Here is a 14910-nt window from a genome sequence, read left to right on the forward strand (position 1 = left end):
TCTCACTGGACAGTGGACACGTGTCACATACATACCAGAATGTAGATCCCGGACCGTATTTTATTCTTTATTCTATTTTATTCTTATTTTTAATATTATTATATTCTTATTCCTATTTTAGTCCTATTGACTACCTAAATGTTTATTCAATGTTTGTTCAATGTGAGCGATCTGTAGTGCCGAATTTACCTCTGGATTATTAAAGGATTTCTATTCTATTCTATTCTATTCTATTCTATTCTATTCTATTGTGAGGATTTTCTTCTCCACATTTGATATGTCTATGTCCTAAATAGGGGTTCATGGCGATCACACCAGTGGCCTACTGGAGCTTCTGTAGGTCACGTCGGTAACTTGAAACGGAGTCTGACTGAAGCACAGAGGGTGCACTAGTATACGAAGGCATTGTGATCAGAATACGGTGTGCCAGAAAAGTTCAAAACACAAGTTAGCAAACATACCGATAACTGTCTACAATTCATCATAGCTAAGCTAATCAAACGAATGCCCTCTAACCTCCAGACGTTGAAGGTAAACCGACGCATGCTTTGCAAACAGATCCATTTCTTATTTTCATCTGCTGTGCCAAAGACGATTTAGGCTACCTTTTCATGAAATGATGAAAAGCATATTTCAGGGGACCCAGCGGAGCTTCTTTGAACAAAGTCATGTATTTGAAAACAGGAACAAAATGTATATATAAAAAACTACTTATTTAGTTGTTGAAAGAAATGGGAAAAATGGGCAGTTTACTGTAATTCAAACCATTTCATTGCACATACTGTGTAAGTAGTTCTTGTCTTTTGTCAAGGATGATCACCGTTAACATTCAAAGGTACTTCTTCAGGAAGAGGTCATTATGTATGGAAGCAAGTCAGTCACATCATCGTGATAGGTCACCATTGCGGATCTTCTACTGTAGCTTCTGTGGGAGTTGTCCTGACATTCTGTATCATATTGAATTGGGATTGTGGTACATAATCACCCATCATATCTGATTTCCCCTCGTCTCAGAAAGCTATTTCTGCCCCGAACAGATTAATTTCAGTCGAAGATTACCCTAAGGATTTGCTTCGCTTTGTCACCTCATTTCTGGCCTAGGTATATCATATTAGTATATATGCTGAGTCATATTCAGCTTGTATTATCATTTAATACAAACCTGTTGATAAGGAAAAGCAGCATAATTTCATTATACTCTGTACAGGGTTCCTGCAAGTTTCAACAAGTACAATTTAAGACCTTTTTACGACCACTTTGAATATGATTTAATACCTATTTCAGGGCCATACTGGCAAAAAAGTATGAAGGAAAATCAAAAGAAAATCAAAGAAGTAATTCAACACAAATTGTTGGGGGGGGAACTGCTTACTTTGCAGCCTGGTCATTTCCCCCAAACACATTTAAACGCAATACAGAGAAGTTATTGCAATACATTTTTAAAGATCAGAATCATATTTAAGACCTTTTTAAGACTCTTTAAGACCCCACAGCAACCCTGTCTGTGTAATATAGGCTATACTGTTTGTGTAGAAAACAGACATGACAAGAGACACTGGCTTATTTCAACAGCGCTTTAAAAATGTCCATTGTGGTCGAAGATGATGAAAGCTGCGGGATGCTTGAGGGTTTTTCCAAACCGAGGTTTATTTTTGCTTCTTGGTCAGAGTGTGGGCAAAGCCAGAGTGATGACTTTAGTTCTCGTTTTGACAGCCACGTTCCTTCAATCGCCCTATTCCAATGGACATTCTCAAATGTGTACTATAATGCATGCTTTCGCTGTCTTGAACTAAAGATACGATAAGATGATAAACATGTACCATGACAAATCAAAAAGTCTATTATGGGGTGAGCCGGTCTTTGTTACTAAGTAACATTCACACATCCTTTACTGTGATTACATCGCACTCCTACGCAGAGAGTTGGACCTTTGGTTCCACTGTCAAACATATCTGCCCAAAGAGGAGGTAAACTAACCGGCACTACTTATACTCATATTGAATAAATAATCTCATATTAATTGTCCCCCCCAACATTGTTAGCCTACTTTATGGATAAGAACCCGAAAATGAGTTCAAAAAGCAAAATAATTTTAATTCAATCTAACATCTGTGCGCTGCGCAGCCATGTTTATTCAGTCTGTCCAAGGAAACGACGCTGAACGTCGCGGCCATGTAGTTTCCTTACTATATCACTGCATAACTCCAAAATGTTCAGACAAGCTTAATATCTGGGTTATTTGTGCTAACCTACGATTTATGCCGGTATATGCATTTCAAAGTTATTATTGCATTTCCTTTCAAACCAATTTGGTCGCCGAGGTCAGGGGGGCAAGGCTGTTTGGCACGCAGCGTGGCGTACAGGCGTGGAGGCAGCTCTACATAGGAGGACTGTGGTGATTTACTGAAGTGCCTGTGATCACAGGACCCAGCCAGTGTCATTGCCTACATTACACCCACGTGCTGCTGGGCCAAACATTCTCTTCCACATAGAGTGAAATCTGGGAAAACAAGAAAGATGTTCGACAGCACCCTGGTTCACCTCGAGTCTTTTGTTCGCTTCTCAATACACAACCTTCGGGAGAGGTGTTACAGTAGTTGGACAATGCCTAGGCTAACCGGCCACGTCCGCTTCCATTCATTGTGCTAAGCTAGGCTAACATGCAGTCAGATAGCTTTCTACTGAACGCACAGAGAGAAAACTGGTATCTATCTTCTTGTCTCTCTCTGGAGAAGACGGTAAGCTAATTTCCCCAACTGTTGGCGTGTTCTTTAACAGCGCCTCTATTTCAAGAAACACTCCCAGGGAACATATGGACTTAATCAGGATACAGGCATCAATTTTACACACGGTTAATAAGAGGCAGTGGAATGCATGAATCCAGCGGTACAACAGCTGGGGAGCGAAAGCGACAAGAATCCAAAATGAAGCAACAGGAGAACATTTGAAATCCTCCAATAGCAGGTCCAAATGACGGCCATTGTTTCCTAAACACTAGTGTTTTCCACAAAAAAATCAAAATTGAAAGTCAGTGACAATGAAAATCCACCCTAAAACAACAAGGCCAAACATTTACGCTTATCATAGTAGACAATTCAATCAATCATTTATGAACGTGAAGTGCTTTCTCCAGGAGAGACTCAGAGACAACACTGGGGTCTGCTCCACTGATGAGGGAGTTAGAAACCAACTCAGTGTAGCGTTACTCCAGAATGTTTGTTTAAGCTTTTCCATTCAAATGAGCTTCATTTAATTACAGTGACCTAACTGTTGCGGAATGTGCCTGAGCCTGCGCTCCATCGGTGCACAGAGTCAATCTCTGCTCTGCTCACTGTCAGCGGGGCAGCTCTGGAATTTCTCCTGTTTCTTTTTATTTATATAATTTGTCTGCTAACATCATCTTGAGATACTGGCTCCCCTGCTTCTTGTTGTGGGAGAGCCTAGTTTGTGTTCACTGATCAAGACCGACACGCCAAAGATCATAGGAAGGACACATGAATTCTGAGATAAAGATAGAATGAGTGGAGATATAATGAGATTTCTAGAATTAATTATTATTATTATTTAAAAAGAAATTGAACTGAATATTGTAAGTTATTTGATCGACAACTGGCCCTTTTGAACACACTCTTACGCAGAAAAGTGGATGACGTTTCCCTACAGCCCCAAGAGGAAGTCAGTGCTACTTACACTCATATTGTTTTTAACATATTGAATGAGTAATCTTCTATTAATTATCCCACCTAGCTCTTTGAGTCTGCTTTAGAAATATGAACAGAAAACGAGTTGAAAACGGGGAATCATTTCACTCACACTCAGTTTAGTTGTTTAGTTACTCCATGGAAACGAGTTTGCTTCCACAGAAAAGATAGTCGGTTTATTTATGTGATGACTATATCATTGCATCACTCACAAGCTTAATACTTGGTTGCTTGTGATATGACGTATTAAATGCAATGCAAAGGTATTGTTGCATTTTCTTTCACACTAATTTGGTCAGTAACTTGTTACAGTTATAAGGGCAGATTGTGGAGGGCAGAGCTGTTTCTGTCTGTGTGACGTACCGGGCATTGAGTAGCAGTGTGCCTTTTGAATGCTATGGAGTTCTAGAACTCCAAGAGAATACTCCAGCAGTCTGGTCTAGTGCCTCAAAACAAGAGCTTAACAAGATCCAACTGACTTAGAACAGAGCTGCCCGCCTGGCCCTTCACTGTTCAATGAGGGACAGTGTGGAAGGGATGCATGCCAGGCTGTCATGGTTGAGGGTGGAAGACAGACTGGCTTGTAGCGTCATCCTCTTTGGTAGAAATATCTGTACCTTGAGAGTGCCTATATGTTTATATACACAGATGATACATACTAAAGATCAACATGTTTATAATACCAGACATGCAGCTATGGAAAGATTCACGCTTCCACTACCCAAAACAAATTAATTAAAGAAAACTGTAATGTATAGAGCTATGTCAAACTGGAACAAACTGCCATTACATCTAACACATATTACCAGTAAGACCAGTACGTTTCAAAAATAAATTGAGAACAGTGATTTTACAGAAATAAATCATTTTATGATATACTTTTTTCTTTTCTTTTTTATCCAAATTAGGGCATTTGTGTGGTGGTAGAGAGTTGGGACCTCTTCATTCATGTAGACAGACAAATGATTATCTTTACTGTCATTATTATTCTTTGTTTTGGTGTTGTTGCTTGTACAATGTGCATGGAAGTATTGTTTTATTCTGATTGTACAATGATTTTATGTTATGTGTTATGTTACTTTGAGAGGACCCCAGGGAGAGTAGTTGTTACTGTGGTAACAACTAATGGGGATCCTAAATAAACTAAACTAAACTCTAAAAGCCATACACCTGAAAAGGCCAATGTTGATCATTTCATGGTGGTATGACTTGGAATGAAGAGGGTCTCCTGGAGTTAATGGAGTCTGAGGAGCACGGCGAGGACAGGTGGTGACCACCACTGGATGTCTCAGAGACAGACATCCTGATTGATTGAGTCATAAAGAGTTTGTCCATAGGGCTAACAGGCCTGGATTGAAGATAAAGAGGCAGTGGTTGAGACTTGATTAATGATAGTAGCGATATGGCCTCTGGCCAGCGGTGGGGAAGAATTAATTTGGGCTAACCTGGGTCTCAATGTAGATACAGTTCATACGGACTAACCTGGGTCTCACTGTAGATACAGTTCTCAGAGGATCTGACATGGTCAACACACATAGACACAGTTGTAAAAAAGGCGAAGCAGCGCCTCTACCACCTGAGACAGTTAAGGAAGTTCAGAGTATCGGGGAAGATACTCCAGTCCTTCTACTCCGGAGCTGTAGAGAGCATCTTGACTGGAAACATCACTGCCTGGTATGGCAACAGCACGGCACAGGACAAGAAGGCCCTACAGAGAGTGGTGCGCTCTGCCGAGCGTACCACGGGTATTGCACTACCTCCCCTGCAGGTTCTATACAACAAGAGGTGCAAATCCAGAGCCTGCAGAATAATGAAAGACCCTCACCACCCCAACAACAGCCTGTTCCAGCTGCTGAGGTCAGGCAGACGCCTGCGAACCCCAGCTACTAGGACAGAGAGGCTTCGGCTCAGCTTCTTCCCCCAGGCCATCAGAGCCTTGAACAATGAACACTGAGGGTCACAGAACACTGAACCCTACACACACAAGCACACATTAGCACACACACGACACACACGCTGTGCACGCTCGCACACTAGCAGCCACTTTAACATGAGAAAGCACTCACTCATGCTGCACACGCCCACACTTATGGCCACAAAGGAAAGGTCACTTTAAAAATAGAATAGTAACAGTGTATTGCACTACCAAGGGACCTAGCATGTCCTTCATGCTCTGTAAATAACTATGTACAAATACCGTGATGTCCCACTATGTTACCTGTTTATTGCACAATGTTGTCTATTGGATTCTATTATATGTTGTACTACTGTATTGCACATCGTTGCGGGCAAGACCACCCACATTTCATTGTATACTTGTATGCCGTGACAAATAAAACTCTTGACTTGACTTGACTTGACTTGACTTGTTCATACGGGCTAACCTGGATCTCAGTGTAGATACAGTTTGTATGGGCTAACCTGGGTCTCACTGTAGATACAGTTCATATGAGCTAACCTGGGTCTCACTGTAGATACAGTTCATATGAGCTAACCTGGGTCTCACTGTAGATACAGTTCATATGAGCTAACCTGGGTCTCACTGTAGATACAGTTCATATGAGCTAACCTGGGTCTCACTGTAGATACAGTTTATACAGGCTAACCTGGGTCTCACTGTAGATACAGTTTGTATGAGCTAACCTGGGTCTCACTGTAGATACAGTTCATATGAGCTAACCTGGGTCTCAGTGTAGATACAGTTCATATGAGCTAACCTGGGTCTCGGTGTAGATACAGTTCATATGAGCTAACCTGGGTCTCGGTGTAGATACAGTTCGTACGGGCTAACCTGGGTCTCACTGTAGATACAGTTTGTATGGGCTAACCTGGGTCTCGGTGTAGATACAGTTCATATGAGCTAACCTGGGTCTCGGTGTAGATACAGTTCGTACGGGCTAACCTGGGTCTCACTGTAGATACAGTTTGTATGGGCTAACCTGGGTCTCGGTGTAGATACAGTTCATATGAGCTAACCTGGGTCTCGGTGTAGATACAGTTTGTACAGGCTAACCTGGGTCTCACTGTAGATACAGTTCATATGAGCTAACCTGGGTCTCGGTGTAGAAACACGATACTGCTGCAGAGACGTGGAGTCAGTGAGAACTTAACATTCTGACTGCATATCCCAAGAAACGAATGCAAACATGAAAACAGAGCTGCCGTAAAGCAATCATGGAGCAAAAATAAACACATGAACTCTCCGACAAAGCTAATATAAAAGACAACGCTGACCAAATAGACGGATGCAGGAAACCGAAAAGGCAATAACTCCCCCATTTTCATTCTCTGTGTCCCACGTCAGGGACGGTGCGATGGGAGGGAGGGAGGGAGGGAGGAAGGGTCCCCCTGCATGTTTATACGGGACCCTATCTGTGTCCGGCCCTGCCCCGCACACCCTGGCCTCACAGGGCTGTCTGATTAGTATTCAGTGAATTCATTAGGACACAATTGCCGCTGCCTGGGAAACACGGGAGTCGTGATGGACGAGATGGTTAGGTTCAGCCCACAAGACAGGAATCCTATGGAAAAGAAGACCCATCCCCCTCCTCTCCGAAAAACCTCAAGGTCACCGTGTCCTCCCACCTACCCCCACGGAGATGTGATGAGTGGAGAAACAGAGAGAGGTGGGGTGGGGTGGGAGGGAGGGAGGGAGGACAGGGGGTGGCGGTGCAGTCAGCAGCACGCAGAGGATAACGTATTCGCCACAGAGATACATGTGACCATGTGGCTTTTGGCTCAGGATGGCCCCCGGAGGCAATCGTCACATTCCAATTCATCAGGAGCGCGGAGGGGAGCGTCAGCGTGGTTTATAATATAGTGTTTCTCCGTGTAAGGCATAAAAATATAAATTAGATCAGACTTTCCTGCCTGCAGACCATCCATCCCTCAATGACTGTTATATAGCACCACCACACCCCAACGAACCCCCCACACGCACACACACACGACCCGTTAAAATCAATGTAGAGATGAATGAACAGTAGAAACCAGAGGGACACCTAGTAGAAAACTCTTCCGGCCGCCCTAATGGTTCATAAGTTAGAAGGTGAGCTCTGGTGTGTCCGTGATGGATCATTCCTTTGGGAGGCACTTACACACTTCAGCCAGTTTATAAAAAAAAAAACACCAAAAAAACACGTCTTGCATGAAAGCGTCAGCGTAATAAATCACGGGGAAGGAGAACATATCCTGTGTAGTTATTCTACAGAGAGCCACTCCAACACGGTTTGGTTTACCTCTGTTCTATAATTGCTTGTTTAGTGTCTATATTTTCCTCTCTTCTCCGCTGGTACTCGCACTCCGACGCCGCAAAAATTCAATCAGTCGTAGTCTCCCCCGCCTCCTGACCCAAAATCACGAGGAATTATAAAATCATTATTGTGTGATAAAAACAGCTGTAAAATAAGAAAAAAAAAAGAAAGAAGAGAAAGTGTCATCCCTTCCCCGCAGTTTGCGTGTGTTCTGTAATTCACTTTGAGTGGCCTCTCTGAGGTGGCTGCGGGGATATGCGTTCCATCCGACATCGGTGCTGTGGAGTTTTCCTTCGTGAATCTAATTAGCAATAAAGAACAAGAAAGCAGGGGAATAATACATAGAGCTATGCTGTCAGTCCATAGTGAACGTCCCCGGGAGAGATTTACGCCACATCCTGAAGCTCTGTTATCCACCCCTCACAACCAGAGAACGAGTCTTTGATCATTCACTGTAACTGACTACGCTATAGGGAGGAGGGGAGCATGAGGGCCGGGTTCCTGCACAAAGGAGGAAGGAGAAGAAGAAAAGACGAGGTGGGCAACGAGCAGCCCACCTCAGTGCTGGCGCTCGGCTTAGAAAGCTAAAAAACAACAACAACAACAACAACAAAATGGCCATATGTATATATACTCAGCAGCATAACCTAAGAGTCAGACTGCACTGTTACTAAACCGTTTTGACACGATGTACAAGCTGAGGAATGTCATGACAAGAGGGGGGATTGAGTCCTGAGCTGATGGAATACTGGTCTTTGGGGGATAGCATAGTATAGTATAGTATAGTATAGTATAGTATAGTATAGTATAGTATAGTATAGTATAGTATAGTATAGTATATACAGTATAGTATAGTATAGTGTAGTGTAGCCAATCAATTCAGACCTGAGGATGACTTCATAAGCCTTCATAAACTTCATAATGTGAGTGTGTATGTGTGTGTGTGTTTTATGTTTGCATCTGTTCTATTTTCAGGTTTTTTTTGGAGCCAAAAGCCCAAATAGCTTAAAAGATCCCTGCTTCCACTCAGCGGGGAGCAAAGTATTCTATCTCAGAAGATGCTCCACATCCTGTTTATAGTGTCAGGCGAGGCAGACACACGAGAGCGAGTAAATAAACACATCCAGACGGCTCAGGGTGGGTGTGGACTTTCATTAAGTCAGCAGGGACTCCTTCAAAGGTCTGCCCCAAGGGGAGAGGGAGAATGTGAAAGGAGCACAAGAGGTGAGACATCACCTGAAATGTATTTTTGAGATGGAGAGCAAATCGAACAGCAATAACCATAGTGTCGAAAAAAACTAAACACTGGATATCTTAACACATTGAGTGCCAACGACGAGATTAGTCGAGTTAACTCGCCATGCGTTGAGTGCCAATAACGAGTTTTCTAGTTTTTTAATCGTTATTTCTTTTATTAGCGATATCCATTCATTTTTCATCCATCCAGCCTGATGTTATCATTGTGAATGGGTCTGAGTTCGAAAAGGGCAAATACCGCCTCCTATCGTCTCCCGGATGGTAATGCACATCATTGGATTGGATTGGGTAGCCATGTGCATCAGGAAAAAAGTCCGGTCCGGGGTTTTCCCATCTCTGGCCAACAGTATCGTGTTACCAGATTGACTGAGGACCCTCAGAGCAGCGTCGATTATGTGTTTCGGACTATAACGTTGGATCAATAAACGCGATCAATATTTGGAATGGCAATCAGGAATTGGATTAATCTTTTTTTGCAGAACATCTGATGTGAGGTAAGGACTCTATTTTACCAGTATTGGGTTAATCAGATGTTTTTTAAGTAAGTAAAGAGCGGGAAAGCAAGCAAGCAAGCAGATTCCTAAAAAGCAACCAGATAATTTCCAATATTCCCCTCACAATCGTCCAGAAAAGCCGCTCCGTTTAAAAAAAGAGAGAAACAAACGTATGTAGCAATAGAAAACCAGAGGCGAAGCATTAACTATGAATCTAAAGAACCTCACATCACAAAGTATGAGAAGAATACATGAAAAGAGGAGGGTGGAATCACAGGGGGGGGTTCTGAAGAGACAGGAACGAGAGAGGGAACGATGCCCGTGCACGCGTGGGTGTGTGCGTGCGCGTATCTATGACTCGGATCAGGGGCATGTCGCAAAAGGTCCAGGCACCAATTACCGCAGAGTGGAGCAGCGGTGGGCTTAGCTAGCGGGGGCCGACCGGGTACAGATGGCAACCGAGGTCCCCATGAGCCATTCGGGGGAGAGAGAAAAAAGGTCACACAAAAACACAGGACCGAGCCTCCCAATGTTCTCACACACACAAACCCATTCATTAGTGATAATGGATTTCTCTAGTTGGTTCGGAGCGAGGCTTTAACTCCCTCATCCATCCTCTGAACGCCTCACAATCATTCTTTTGAGGAGTGTAATAGAGAGCGGGACAGAAACAGCTTGAAATGTCAAAGCCCCTGGAGGCGGACCCTGCTATGCGACCGCTATGTCGCTTGGAGGGACGTGCCACCGGCGTGGGCGGGAATTCAATAAGACACTTGTAACACTGCAGGGAAATATATATGATCGTTTGCTTTTTTGTTAAGATGTTTCATCACAGAGGCGAGAGACAACAGCGGAAAAACAGCCACAGATCTGGAGAGGTGACCTGGGAATATATTTTCAGTCGCGTGGAATGTTATGATCCCTGTAATTTGGATTTTGAAGGTCGCCTTTGACCCCCTTCTCTTCCCGTTTCCCCTCTCATCTATTTGTCTCTCTGTCATACTGTGTACATACTGCAGGAATGAGAGTCGCTTGCCCTCCATAGGCTACGCAGCTAAATAAATCTCTTATCTGGAGTGATGTAATCTTGTGTGGAAAAGTCTGCCAGTGGAGAGAAATGTTTTCCATTTCTTTTACAACTGAACATTTCTCGAATCAAAACACCATGTCTTGAAATAACTCAGATCACAGATCCCAGAGCAAGTGAAGTGATCTCACCCCGCTTTGGCAAATGTTCTCATCTTATTCCAGAAAACCTTTTAAAGCTGATATTTGTGGGAGTGGATGACTTGCCGTGGGGAGGAGGGGGTGCTTCTGGTGTCCGCTGTAGAAGTGATGTCTGGAGAGGTTTGCCGAAGCAGCAGTGGGGGCGGTTAATTGACGCAGGTGCAGCTGGTCTAGTTAATGAACCTCCTTTATTTCCACAGTGAGACTGGAACAGTAGTGGACTGCTTACAGCTTACAGTTTAAGTTGATCTTACCTGTGCTGTTCACTGAACCGCCATTACTCAGGTGTGTGTGGAGCAATAAAAGACCACCGTGAGAGTGCATCAAGCCTGGTCTCTGAGGCCTTGTCCACATTGTACATGCGTAAACAGTGTTTTTTAGGCCACTGAAATCGGACCCATTTGAAAACTCCTGCCAGGGTGACGATTTTTAGAAACTCCGTTTTTTAAAACAAACAGTTTTTGCGTAGACGCGTGAAATCGAAGCTTATGGAAAACAACAACATCGGAGTATTTTCTTGGCAATCAGGACCATGGAGAGCTCCCCGCAGCCTCCAGTGTAATTTCATGCGAGTGATTTTGCGTTGTTGTGTGTGACTGAGAGATCGTCTAAAACACTGTTGGGGTGACATTTTTTTTGGAAGAAGAACAAACTCTTAAAAAAATACTGTGTATGGTGGCTAAGTGGCGCAGTGGGCAAGGTGCTCGCCACTAATGCAGGAGATGCTGGGTTCGAGCCCAGCTCTCGGCATTGCTACCAGCTTGGCTGGTCGTTCATACTAACACAATTGGCAGTGGGGTGGGAAGCTGGTGGGTGGGGATCGGACGTTGTGGACAGCGACTCCTACAGGTTGGTTGGTGCGCCTGCGCAGCAGAATCTGGAAGCGACGAGGGCGGCGTGTCCCTCCCACGCAGACCCCCGCCGCTGAGAGATCGCGCTGTGCAGGTGAAAAGATGCGACGGCTGCCTCCTCGTGTACTGGAGGGGACACGTGATGTAAGGCATAAAAAAAAATACTGTGTATGTTTGGACTAGTGTGTACTGTGTTGGTCTGAACCAACTACACTGCTAACACTGCTACACTTATTAACACAGATCTTTTTTCTGCAGTGTAGTCTACCGCCTTTCTAATGCAGTACAGAGAATACTAGCATCCTCCTTCCGTATGTTTTGCTGTGTGTGTATATTTTCCGACACCATAAGGCTGCTCGCTCCCCAGGCTCTGGCACTAACACCATATGGCCTGGCCAACTATGCAGGCAGGCCTCCACAAGGCCAGGCACTCAAAAAGTGTCACCGCTCTCCATGCTTTCTCGAGGAGGGTTACACCCTGAGCAGTGTTGACGGCTTCCAGGCGGGCCGTAATCTCAACAAAAAAAACCATTGCAAACCCCACAAAACCACATTCTAAGCACAGATAATAGTCTGGGCAATTAACAGAGAGTGCGGGAGAACTGACACGGGCGCAGAGCGTTAGCTCGTTGGCCTGGATTATTGTGACTGAAATACAAACACATGGCTAAAAGCACCATGGAGGGTGTTTTCCTCTTCCTTTCATTTACTTTGCGGTCAGCGAAAAGGCTCCGGTGTTCTGCAACAACACTAACACGAAGCAGAAACCGTGGAGAGACACCAGCTGTGGGGAAAAGACTGCGATCAAGATGACCTCAACTTTGACTGATGGCACTGTGGGGGATGCACAACGGTGCAGCACTACCAGAGAAACCGAACCATATAAGCACTGCGCTGTCAGACGTATCAACATGTACGGTGTAAAGACGGGACAACGGACCAGGTTAGTATGAAAGAAAATGTTTCTTAATGTCCACATATAACAATGACAAACTAAACTTGTAAATGAGACCAGAGGAAGGCTATCTGTAGCTGAAATGCGTTGGTGGTGGTTTAAATAGTTTTTGTCATAAATGGTAAATTTTTTTTTTTTTTTTTGATCCACTTTTTCTCCATTTTCTATATTTTCCTCCCATCCCAATTTCGTATCATCCAATTCAACCCTCCCCTGTCACGAACGCTGTTTCTTGCCTCCCACAAGCCGGCTGCAGTGAGGACTAAGTCATACATAGCACAAGTCCCCTCCGGTACTTGAGGTAACAGCAGTCGCATCTTTTCACCTGCGCAGCTCGACCTCTCAGTGTCGAGGAGTAACGCGTGGGAGGCTCACGCTGCCCCCGACACTTCCTGATTCTACTGCGCAGGCGCACCAACCGACTTGTAGGAGTCGCTTGTTCACAACGTTCGATCCCCACCCTTCAGTTTTTCCCTCCCCGTAATACGGCCAATGTGTATTACTGCGGACGACCAGCCAAACTGAAAAACAATGTGGAGAGCTGGATTCGAACACGCGAATCCTAGCGTCTCCACACTGGTGGCGAGTGCCTTAGACCACTACGCCACCTAGCCGCCCTGTAAATTTATTTATTTATGGTGCATTTATATAGCAGCTTTTATCCAAAGTGCTTTACAATTTTCTTCCTCACATTCACCCACACATTCACACACTGACGGCGGAGGCAACCACGCAAGGTGCCAACCTGCTCATCGGGAGCAATTAGGGGTTAAGTGTCTTGCTCAAGGACACTTGGACACACTGCCCGGGAGGAGTGGGAATCGAACCGGGAACCTTCCGATTACAGACGACCGCTCTACCTCCTGAGCCACCCCCGATAATGTCATAATAAAGGCATTTAAATGTTTGCTACGGAACAGTGTGCCTTGGACATTTTCCAAGTTTTCCAGAGACATTGAACTATTCTACTAAGGAGACAAACTTAAACCTCTTAATTACTATTGATGGAACCCATCCCAAAGAGCGCCTGATTCCTGTTGGTATGATTGAGAACCCAGGCGGCGCTCCTATCCAATACATTGTATTGTAAATGAGCTGGTTAGCTAGCACATTTATACCAAACCGTTTCTGTATCTGGAACTCCACACCATTGAATCAGCAGGGATTCTTTTGTTTTTTAACGTGGCATCATAATGCTACTAGGTTCGGAGATGCTTGGTTCTGGCATATACTGTAATTAAAGAGGAAAATTGTATCTTGACAACCCCCTGCAGAGCTGTTTGTGGCGTGTGTGTGTGTGTGTGTGTGTGTGTGTGTGTGTGTGTGTGATGTTGATACTGTGTGAAAATGAAATAAACCTGGTCCACAGCCTCATCTACCAAACTGGGGATTGACGGCACAGGAGAAACGACAGCCCCTGGCATCTGTGACTGATTACATGTCTTAATGTGCCAGTGATAAACGTGTGAACACTGGGTGGTAATGAATTAAACAGTGTTCTCCTGGGAGCGGGGACCTTCCATTACACGTCGTATTACCGCCTCCCCCTTCCTCGATGACTTAATTGATCCTTATGGGCTGACACGGGGCAAACCCCTCTCTGCCCGCGCGTGGAGAAGGGTTTCATTCCGGGATGATAATGGCTGATAACAGCGGCGCTTCGATAGAAAAACAGACCACGCCGCCCCACCCCATCCTGGCTCGACCTCTCCCCCCCCCCCCCCCCCCCTGCCTCGGTATCTAATTACAGTGCTGTCAGGAAACAAGAGTCTCCAGAGAGCCCGAATGGTGAAATAACAGTTGTCGGACCATGAAAGATGAATGCCCGACTTTCACCGCGGAGTAATTAATTTGCATTGGGCACCGCGTGGTCTTTCAGCCCAAAGGGAAACATGGAAATGGGGTCAATAGTCTGATTGGCATGTCTTGCTGCCAGCAGGTCCTGCACGGCGGTGGCGCATGCTAAACCAAGCGTCTTCATGGTTGATTTCAGAGGAGAAATGTTAAGCATGGCGCGGGGGGGGGGGGGGGCAGAGACAGGCACTCTGCTCCACCACAGAGGTTGACCAAAGCATATGCTGGGGCCTTTTCATGTCTCTCGTCTGCCTGCCCCCCCTTGTCGTATTTATAGCGTACGAGCTTGATTTAGAACCTGATCCATCTGTTTGTCTG

The sequence above is a fragment of the Notolepis coatsorum genome (assembly GCF_963971535.1).
Source record: "Notolepis coatsorum genome assembly, chromosome: 1".
NCBI classification, from domain to species: Eukaryota; Metazoa; Chordata; class Actinopteri; order Aulopiformes; family Paralepididae; genus Notolepis; species Notolepis coatsorum.